Raw genomic sequence first — 12,268 nt, forward strand, 5'->3', positions numbered from 1 at the left:
TGAGCCTTTTTATGAGTTAGATTTTATTTCGCATTTTTCGTATATTGGTTGTTTTCGACTTTCTGTATTTAAGTATTTATTGTGTAGGTAGTAATTATTAGAAAAGAATAAAAAACGTATTTTATAATCCATTAACAATTATTCAATTTCAATGTAATTTATAACATTAATTTTAATATATTTTCGATAATTATTCGACAAAAAATTTATATATATATTTTCTTAATGATATACTTTTTATTCAGAAAATTGCATATAAAATTATAGGTTGCAAATGAATTGACCATTCAATAATTTTTTTTTCAAATTAATTACTTATATACATTATCGAATTATGAATAATATCTGGTTTTTTTTAACAAATATAATTTATTGGTTTTAAATTCTTATTTGTTCTATATTGGTTTAGAAAGAAATGGAAGGAATTTATAGGGTGTCCCATGGTGACCATACTTTCAAAGGCAATGTTAAACCCAAGTTTTGGAAATTTTCGAAAACTAGTCATGTTTACGAAAAAATGTTTTGAACAAGAGTTGTTTATTTTTTTATAAGAAACATTTTTTACACGTAAACTTTTGTTCTATCTCTAACGGTCAACAAGATGAAATTTTGCGTAAAATCGTGAAACTGAAAAAAATAGACAAACTTTGAAAAGTTATATCTTTGAAATTATTGGTCCTATAATAACCGATTTTATAATCTGAAATTATTGAAAAATTCACTTTCTTAACAAATACTATAGTTTTTGATGAAAAACCAGACCTCAACTAAAAACAAGAATCTAGCCAGGCTAAAATCGGCAAAAATTGAAGTAAGGTAAAAATTTTCGAGTTTTTTTATTTTTCGGCATGATCAGGTCGTCTGCCGAGGTTGAAAACTTTAACAATGCCTCTATATCGCAAACAACAAAATTATATATATTGAATCAAAATAATAAATCGACTTACATTTCTATTTATACTTTCGAATGGATTTAATATTGACCATGTGCCATCGTGCTAGTGGACTATGAAGGTTTTTACAACAATCCACCAGTGTAAGTTTGGGCCTTGAATTAAGTCTTTTGAGACCTAGACATTTATCTGTTCCAATATGATGTAGTAAAGATGTTCGTGGATTATAAAACCAATGTTGATTTTCACTATCTCTTCTACAAAGGTCTACATATGCAGATCTCTGGCTACTAGAGTATTCTAAACATAATCCTTTTTGACGAATCTTTCCATTAATGGTATGTTTCCAAACCTTAAAAATGATGAAAATTCTCAATACTTGGCTGATTCAAGAACATTTTCATAAACGGGTTTTGTGTTTCTTGCATCAAAATGAGCCAAAAATTTGGAGATATGCAGAGTGATAAAGTTTTTAAATAAAAATGTCATAGTGGTAGTACGCGAACGCTCCACTGGTCCCATTCTTATAAACTTCTAATCATTAATTATTTAGCAAATAGCCATTGCATTAGGAGAATCCTATCGTTTTGGACAAACGAAGTGTATTGAACAGTTACAGAATTCTCATTCGTATAGTTGAAACTTTTAATGATGCTATCTACAGAAATATAAGTCTATTCAATTTTAGACTTGTGGTTGAAATTATTTGTACCTTATTTTAAACTTTGATGATGAATTTTGTTATAACTTCATGAATGTAGACAAAAATTAGAATAAAATTTTTCGATATCTGCCTTGGTTTTCGAAATATCAAAAACCTAATTAATTAAACAAAATTTTCAATTTTCGATATTTTAAAAATTATTCCAGATATCGAAAAAAATTTTTGTTACTTTTCGTCTTACATATTGTCAATTTATAACATAATTAACCATAAAAAATGAAAAAATATATTTTTTTAAATTTATGTCCCCAATACCGTGCTTAATTAGTCGGGAACAAATGTTTATTTTGTTTTCAATAATTTATTGAGGTTTTAACTATAATTTAAATAGTTTTTTTTTTTTAAACTTCCACCGATTAGTTTTGGAAAGTTCTATGAAAAAATATCACCCATCTACCATTTTCCCATAAGATCACTGTTGAACATGCCTACTTTTGAAGTCACTTATTTATTTTAATAGGACAACCCCCTCTAATATTTTCAGAATTGATTAAGACTTAATCCAATATCATATAAAAAAATCAAGAATTTTATCCAAAGTTTCCTTGGCACTTGTGCATCCTTAAAGATTAATAGCTTTTGTATTAAACATTTTTCACATAGTCCTTTGTTTGTTGACTAACGACTTGACACAAAGGAGTTGAAGCGGAGGAGTTGAGTAGCGTGTGTCCAGATTTTAAAATACTTTTTTATATTTCACTTCCATGGCCATGAAATCATAATTAAGTTAAAAATATTGTGTAACAGTAGTTCAAATATTGTGGGAGCGCAAATAAATGCTTAACACACATAAGTAATTCATATATTGTATAACTTAATTGCGCTTCCACCATTTAAGTACTTATTTACCAACTGAATTAAACTCTAAATTATAATTTGAGAATATTCTTGCTGATTTTTAAAAGACTGGAGTTTCGTGAATAATAGTCGTATCAAGAAGAAAACAAAAACATTTTGAAGTTTGAATTATCTTCTTTTAAAATATTAGAATGACATTTTTATTTATCACAATCGGTGTTAACAAAAAGAAACAGTGCGAAGAAAACTTTACTTAGCTTTTTTTATTTTTTACGATTTTCTACTGACTTAAACCATGTAAATAGTAAAAACAATGCTGGAAAATTCGCTTTGGGGTATCAAATTATTGCAATTGGGGTATCAAAATGAACAGATTTTGAAACCATAAAAATTATTTGAACAATTTTGTATAAAAAGAAGCAATTTCAATTTTATAAGGAGCAATAAATATGCTTCTTTAATTTATTACAAAACTTTGACGAATCGGGTAGGTAAGTGCAACGAAAATTTGGAAAATTAACAGGGTTTTTAAACCTCTCTCTATTAAACTAAAAAATATTGTTTTTTTGCTGATTTGTAGCAAATTTTCCAAAACAGAAGAAAAAGTCATTTTATAGACTATTTACAATCAATATTGAATGAACAAAAAAATTTTTCTTCGTTAAAATATTGAAAGGCACATAAGAATATCTATCTAATCGAAGCTATCAAAATCTGTTGTACGATCATCGGTTCAGCAGGAATCTATGATAAAAAATAGGCGATTTTACAATCAATAATCGATTAACAATCGTAAAAATTTCAAAAATTTAGCCTAAAAAATCAGGCTAAATGCTCCAGCATTAATTAGGTAAGAAATGCATTAATTAAGAAATTTCGAAAAACAAAAAAACCTTTCGATACAACCCAGCGTGAAATAATCGACGATGCTCATTTTGGGTTAAATGGCTTCGTGAATAAGCAAAATTGGCTCTTTGAAATCGACAGTTTGGTGTGGCTTATGGTAAAATTAAAAATATATCATATTGATATCCCATACCGTTTTACTCTTATTTCAAATTAAAAACCTATAAAACCAATTTAACTACCGTAAAGCCATATTTTTAACTGAACTGAATTTTAACTGGTTGTGAGGTTCTATGAGGATTACGGGCTATATCAAAGGTGGATTTTGAGCAGGAATGTTAGGAGTAAACACAAAATTGGAAATTTACCAATAAATATTAATTACTAAAGAGAAAATATTTTTGACAAATACCTGATGATCATGAAACTTTGTACAATATTTCATTGTAACTCGGTGCATTGAATCTTTTGATTGATTTGAAGGATAGCTAAGACATAGGTTTCGACCAAACATATTTTTTAGCTATAAAATAAATTTATATAAAAAAGATTATTTTATTAAATAAAATTGAGAAACTTACTTTACCAACTTGTCGAATTTGCATCTTTCTTGAGCTCCATGCTATAGATGCCATTGCTAGTTTTTCAGCTTGCCTGCCTTCACAAATTAACGGAGGATCAAAATAGTATAACCTAGGATATTTTACAAGTATATAGGCACTACTTTCTACATTCATATCATCCGGTAAAGACGAAATTTCTTGTGAAAATTGGTGGTATGATGTGTTAGATGAAAATAAATAATCTTCATACCAATTAATCTTTAAAAAAAATACATTTTGTTGGGTTTCTTTTTAATTATTAAGATTACGTGTTACTTTACCATTTTAGTCCTTTCAGGCTTTGCACGGCTTTATTTTTAGAGTAAAATGATACGATACTCTAATATACTCTAAAACTCAAAGTGCTGTTATGATAATTGGAAATTCAAGACTTCTTGAAAAAGGGAAATAAAAGTACAATATTTGTCCAGATTCGCAGAGAGAGTGAAAAATGGCTTTAAGATGTTTGGGTACATCTTAAATAAATTATAAAACTTAGATTTACAGCTTACCTGAAGACTAGGACATATTTCATTTATATTTAAACATAAAAATATCAGTAAAGGTAGTGTAATATGCGTATTAATTAAACTCATATTGATTTATAATTAATAATTAATTAAATAATAATTATATCAATTGGTGTAAAGTTTTCATCTTAGACTGTTACTTTTAATTATACAATTTGGATACAATGCGAACAATTTGGAAATAGTTAAATGAATATGATTAATAAATTAAGGAAATAAGGTAAGCATCTTATAACGCGATACTTGGATGAAATTAATCATATAAGTTTCTCTGTTGTGTTGCTTAGTGACTAAACAGTATGAACAGTATGAAACGGCGTCCGAAGCAAACTCTATTTTCACTACCTACCCCTTCACCGGCTGTGGCCACTCTTGACAAACACACCTCGTGAACCGTTCTTTATATTAGCCAATGCATTTCACCAGTTTTTTCTTTTTTTTAGCCATCGTTAATCCACCGTCTGGCTTCGTTAATCTCTCATTAAAACAAGGGGCAATTTTAGTTACGTCCTAGACCGAATATCTAGAGGATCTTGGCTCGAGTCCCGACTTATGTTGCGTTTTAAATTGAAGTGTACAGTCTCACTTTCATATGTTAAGTGGGAAAATGGGTTAAGATAACAAAAGTTATTAAAAATATCAAGTATGATGGATTTTGACTTATAAAGTAGACAAAAATTTGAAATGAATGTAGAATACATTGATTTATGATATTGAATCGAATAGCATTTCAACTGTATAATGGTACGTGCTATACGAAGAGGATCTGTATATATAAGCACAAATATGGCAAAATACTAACAGTACATACAGTAAACTCTCTCTAATTTTGTATGGCAGGCTATAATTTAATGAAAGAAGGGAATTTTTAAGATTTAGGCTAGAAAATTGGAATTATGAGACTGAAAAGTGTGAGGGTAAGAATATTTAATGATATTTTGTGAAGGGTTGCGTGAGTTAAGAGTTACTTTGGAAAATGGGACAGATATAACATAGTTGAAATAATGGACTGTAAAGATGAGCTTTAGCAGAAGAATATATCTAGTTTTATTACAAAAGTATTTGTTATAAGGGAGGACAGGTTCGGGTTACAATTTAACTATTTTAAAAATATAATGTATGCCGTTAATTCTTGTAAATTTTTGAGTCAAATAAAATAAATAATAATGTCAAGCTATAAAACAATAATAAAGGAATACAAATGCTGTGATGTCTTTCAGTAGATATGTGAAATCTGGATTGTTAAATTACAGAATAGATAGTAAAAGTGGTGAGGGAGGATCCAAGGAAATCTGAAAATCTTGAAAATCATATTTCAAGATTTTCAGACGCCAGAGTTTTACTGTAATAAATTTAAAATGTGTTGGTATAAAATTGAGCTTATTGTATTTATTGTATTATCTACCTATCATTTACAAATAAATCAATTGAAATATGTAATCATTACCAAAATACTAATTATTATTACTTACCGTAAAAGGGTATTAAACATTTATTGATTACATTTTTTAAATGAATATCATATTTTGTTACATATTATAATGAATTCTACTTTTTATACCATGTATATATGAAATGTACATAGCATATTAAGTTTAGTCCCAAGTTTGTAACGCTTAAAAATAATGATGCTAGGAAAAAAATTTTGTCATAGGTGTTCATAAAATCACCTAATTAGTCCATTTCCGGTTGTCCGCCCGTCCGTCCGTCTGTGGACACGATAACTCAAAAACGAAAAAAGATATCGAGCTGAAATTTTTACAGCGTACTCAGGGCGTAAAAAGTGAGGCCAAGTTCGTAAATGAGCATCATAGGTCAATTGGGTCTTGGGTCCGTAGGACCCATCTTGTAAACCGTTAGAGATAGAACAAAAGTTTAAATGTAAAAAATGTTTCTTATCAAAAATTCAACAACTTTTGTTTGAAACATTTTTTCGTAAACATCACTGTTTACCCGTGAGGGCGCCAATTAGGCGGAAATTTTATAATATGTACAAAATTGATTATCAGTTATGTATGTGTCACATGTTTCAACAATTAACTCAGTCAATTGTTTGTTTTCACTTGTTTGATATATATTTAACAGCATTCAGTCAGGGGATTGGACGTAGGTACAATTTATTGAACAATTTACACAAATTAATTAACGACTTAACAGAATTTAGTTCTCATTAAAATTATATCCTAATGAGATCGATGATTTTTCTATATAACTGCGGGAAAAAATAGCTAATAACTGCAGTATATTCGATCGTAATGTTCCAATGTTCTAAATTATCAAAAGATTCATTCTGTATGTACATTTCAAATAATATCCTATCATTATTTTCTACCTTCTAAACAATAAAAAAGCCGAAAGGAATACGCAGCTATTTGACTGATACAAATTTTCTATTGATAGCTGTTCGGTCTAAAATAAAAAATTTTGCAAAATTAAATTGACACGAGACAATTTCCAAAAATTTTTATTGTTTTAATTTTATTATAATCATTTACTGTTATAAGTTATACAAAATTTATAAATACAAGTTATGTTGCTTTAACTTTTTTTAATGTCTTTATGTTAGAAATTTTTTAAATATTTTTAAAATTTTTAATAATTGAAATTAATTTTCTGTGAAAAAGAAATTGAAAGCTTTAGAGTGAAACTTTGTATACGATAAACCTACGTTTAGGTTTTTTTGCTTGCTATGATAAGAATAAGAGAGAATAAGTTTGAAAATAGATTGATTCCGGCAAATTATTTTAAAACAATTTGTGGTGTATTAAATTCCACTTCTACTATTTGAATAACAAAAAATTGTGTGGAATTTTTTGGATTACACCAGTCCCATTTTAAAGAAAATCTAGTTCTGAACAAATTTCTGTAAAGTTCTAAAACCTTTTCCTTGTATGTTATAAGCTTTCTTTTTTGTTTTAGTGAAAATTTTTGGACCGAATTGGTTTCATTTAAATGAAATCAATTTTAAATGAAAATAATTTTCCTTCTGCTAAGTTTTTTTCCAATACGATAAAAAAAAGTTTTAAACTTCCTCTCTTTTGTAGGCAGACATAGTTTTTTTTTAATATAGTATTAATAAGTTTTGGCTATACTACTAATAATTTAGGTACAATATTTATAATAATAATATTAATATATATGTTATTATAATAACAATAATAATAATAATTGTAAGTGAATTATAGACCTATGAAATGTTAGCGTCAAATAATAACTATATGATTTTATGATAATGATTATAGCACGGAAGATAACTCTTAATAATTATTATACATAAAATTAGCTCCAAATAGTAGTGCACGACATCTAAAAAATATTATCATATTGATTCTAATGTAATATTATTTACATACAAGGTGAGTTAAAACTAACGTATCAAAATCGAACAATTCTGAACACAGTATGTTCTCTTACGTATCCTAATAACGATATTTTTAGATCTATAGAATTTTTGGAACAATTGGTTATAATTTTTAGAAGGTGCAGTTTTGTATTGAAAATTTTAAGAGAAAACACGAGAGCATTCGGATCTTACCATCAGTTCCTTTTTTGTGATATGCAGTTACTTTAACCCTAAAAAAAAAGGAACCATGTTAAGTGGGGTATCATTGATAAGGTATTGAAAATCCTAACTAAAAAGTGTAAAATAAAAAAGGAAATTTAAAAATAACAAGTGAAAAGAAACAATTGACTGAGTTAATTGTTGAAATACCATGCATAGTCAGTGTTGATTTCTTTATCACATAACACATACAAACATGTGACACATACATAACTGATAATCAAGTATAGTACATATTATAAAATTCCCGCCTAATTGGCGCCCTCACGGGTAAACAGTGATGTTTACGAAAAAAAGTTTCAAACAAAAGTTGTTGAATTTTTGATAAGGAACATTTTTTACATTTAAACTTTTGTTCTATCTCTAACGGTTTACAAGATGGGTCCTACGGACCCCAGATCCAATTGACCTATGATGCTCATTTACGAACTTGGCCTTACTTTTTACGTCCTGAGTACGCTGTAAAAATTTCAGCTCGATATCTTTTTTAATTTTTGAGTTATCGTGTCCACAGACGGACGGACAACCGGAAATGGACTAATTAGGCGATTTTATGAACACCTATGACAAAATTTTTTTCCTAGCATCATTATTTTTAAGCGTTACAAACTTGGGACTAAACTTAATATACTATGTATATTTCATATATGCATGGTATAAAAAGCTCGACTGTCCAGTAGTTTATGTAGCGACTTTAACAGTCAGGACCCATTAAAATCTAAACCGGCTCCAATGTTTGCAACAAATACTATTTTAAAGTTAAAATTTCTTTTGGCAAGTTGAGCACTTTTTGGGTGAACAAAAATCATTTAACTCCTATCATCGCGTATTTGTAATTGAACTCCTCCTAAACGGATAGACCGATTTTGATTAAATTTTGTGTGCGTGTGTTCAAGTAGATTCGAGAAACGTTTAGATTCGGTCCACTACTAAACGTTTTTGAGGGTTCCGTTTTCAAATGTATTTATTTTCGCTTCCACCATATTTATCTAGAATTGTGAATTGTGTTATTTGAATTGTATTGAAGTTTTATTTATTATTATTCAGATATTGTGAATAGGTATTTATTAGAGCTGTATGCGAGCGCAGTGAGCTCCATTGCCGTAGGCTCCAACCAGACCAAAGGCCAGTTATTCCAAAGCTTTAAGTTTTCACTTCCGTCGACACACCATATGACTGACTTGATCTTTTTTTTTAAGTTATCGATCTATCATACATTTTGAATGTATTCTATTGGGAAAATCATTTTGCCGCACGACAACCTTTGCCTTAAAGTAGAATCATGAAAACAGTCTTTAACTGGAATTCAGCAGGCATTGAAACAATACTGATTAAATATATAAATGAACTGACTAATAAAAAATAGCTAAGTCTTTTAATGGTCTAGTCATTCCATAAACCACCGCTGTTTTCTTTAAGATGCTTATGACTGCCATATTGACTGCTGAAAGTCTGCCATATTGAATGAAGTCAATGAAAGTCAAAATTTTGTCCGATTATTTCGGCTCCAGCCTGTACATATAAACTGTATACACATTTTAACCTAATAATAACCTAATATTATTATTTGTTTTATATATTATGTATTTTGTATAGAGGTTATACTTATAATAAATATTATGTGTTATTGTGTTGGCTACCTTGTAAAAGAATGGGTTAGTTGTTGGGCTACAATATAAAACCCATTATCCCTGTTGTATTCAGTCACAAATGATCGAAGGTAGGTAGAATTAAACACATTTGAACGTGGGAAATATCACATATGTACATAGTAGTTTCATCGCTTATTTAATCATACTGTAAATTATGTTTGTATGTATTACGACAATATTCAGATAGACTAGTATGATTTTTTGTCTATATTTTTACTACGCCAAAAAATTTAAAATGCAAAATATTCCTATTTTACTAAACCACTTATAAATAATTCTATGTTAAAGTATTTCAATTTCCATATATTTTACTTACATTTTAAGAATTATACTTTAAATTACATATTTCCTACATAATACTACTTCAATAAACCTGATTCCTAAATAAGTATATCTGTAGTACACTAACTAATTTTTCACTAAAAAAGAATCATTGAAATCGGTTGGCGTGATATTGAGTTATTCGTCCTCTTGTCGTGCATAATGAATGCAATTTTAAGACTTTTATGGTTTTCTAATGGATGGCGTTGTCAGAACTAGACCAAATTGAAATGGGACTACACGAGAAGCACCAGCTTTCAAATAGATATAGAATCATCAAAATCGGTTCACCCAGTCAAAAGTTCTGAAGTAACAAACATAAAAAAAAAATACAGTCGAATTGAGAACCTCCTTTTTTTTGGTTTGAAGTCGGTTAAATAAGGGGATATAGTGTTAAAATTTGCTCACCCTGTAGACTCGTAAAAGAAATTATTATTCAAAAGTAATGGTTTAAAAAAAATGTTTTATTGGAAATAGATTAAACAAAAATTAATGAATATTGATTTGCTATTTTTTAGTATCATAAAATTATTATAAATCATTTTTCATAATTTTATTGTCTTATTTAAGTATAAATAATGTATATAATTCAATAAAATATGACCGTCAGATTTTGACAAATAAATTATATTATTTCTAAGATTCAATTATCAGGATAGACACATATATTAATACAATCTACTATCATTTATATAAAAATGTCACATTATATCCTTTTATCACATGTATAGTAGAGCATATAAAGGAATAAATGAAAAATATCCCCTAATAAGAATTAAGAGTTTATCAGAAAACTTTTTATCTTTTTAAAGGAATACTTTTATCAATATTCCTCAAGTTTTATATATGATTCTTATAAGCTTTGTAACCATACCAAAATTAAAAACTTTATCAGTTTTATTATTTAATAATTTAAATAAAAAGGGGCATAAAATATAGAACCGATACTCAGTCAAAAATAAACGTAAAATTAAACAACACGGGCATTTTATATTTTGCCTAACTAGTTTTCGCAAGACTATATAAAATTAAACAACACGAGCATTTTATATTTGCCTACGACACGGACATTTCATATTATGTCTAGGGAGTTTTCGCAAGACTATTGTAAAATTAAACAACACGGGCATTTCATATTTTGAACATATGAAGTTAAAACAAAATTCATCATCAAAGTTGAAAATAAGGTACAAATAATTTCAACCCTATATCTCAAATTGCTTTGGCGCTCGTACTACCTTAATAATTAAAAATGAGGGCTTTAGGTTAGAGTAATCTGTAATTAGTCTCCAGGTTTTTTTTACGGGATGAACAAAGATTATTTTAGGATCTTTCAAAGCTCAAAAATTTAATTTGTTATTATTGTTCTTTATAAACTTGAATATGGTCTTTAGAAGTTCTTTTTCCAAACAAATACTTATTAAAAGGCGTCTTCGAACGTCAATTTGCAAAGAAAGCGAATTCGAAAATTGTTTGACCTTTATGAGCTTCACTATTGTAGGCTTATCATGGCGTGATGAATATATATAGATATATTTTTATTTTGAAAAGAAAAAAATAGGTGAACATAATATAATATTATTATAATTCATTCATTTGATAAAAAGTAATAATGTCACTCTTAAAACAAAAAACTTTTGTATTATTAGGTATTGTAACTTTAGTTCAAATGAGGCGTGTCGTAAGATTAAAGCGTTTGTTATTACCGGTGATAATGTAGATGATGTTTGTTGATCACGTGCACATAGTTGACCCTTCACCTGTACGTACCCCCTATCCAATTGGTGGGATTCCGTCAGGTGTAATATATATCAAAAACTATAACTTTTGTACTATATTATGGAAACAAACATTATCGAAAATAATCATTATTGTACATATACAAAGTGTTTCAGAGAACTTGCTCACCCCATCAGCATTTCGAAATCTGTGGTTGAATGAACTTAGGGTTTAACAAGTGAAAACAAACAATTGACTGAGTTAATTGATGAAATACCATGCATAAATAGTGTTGATTACTCTATTACATTGCATTATCATATAAAATTTATGTAATACGTACTATACAATTGACGCCTAATTTGCGCCCTCACGGGTAAACAGTGACGTTTACGAAAAAATGCTTCAAACAAAAGTTGTTTATTTTTTTACATGGAACATTTTTTATGTTTAAATTTTTGTTCTATCTCTAACGGTTTACAAGATGGGTCCTACTGAGCCATAGGTCAAGACCCAATTGACCTTTGTTGCTCATTTACGAACTCGACCTCACTTTTTACGTCCTGAGTACGCTGTAGAAATTTCAGCTTGATATCTTTTTTCGTTTTTGAGTTATCGTGC

Source organism: Chrysoperla carnea, chromosome 4 (genome assembly GCF_905475395.1).
Source record: "Chrysoperla carnea chromosome 4, inChrCarn1.1, whole genome shotgun sequence".
NCBI classification, from domain to species: Eukaryota; Metazoa; Arthropoda; class Insecta; order Neuroptera; family Chrysopidae; genus Chrysoperla; species Chrysoperla carnea.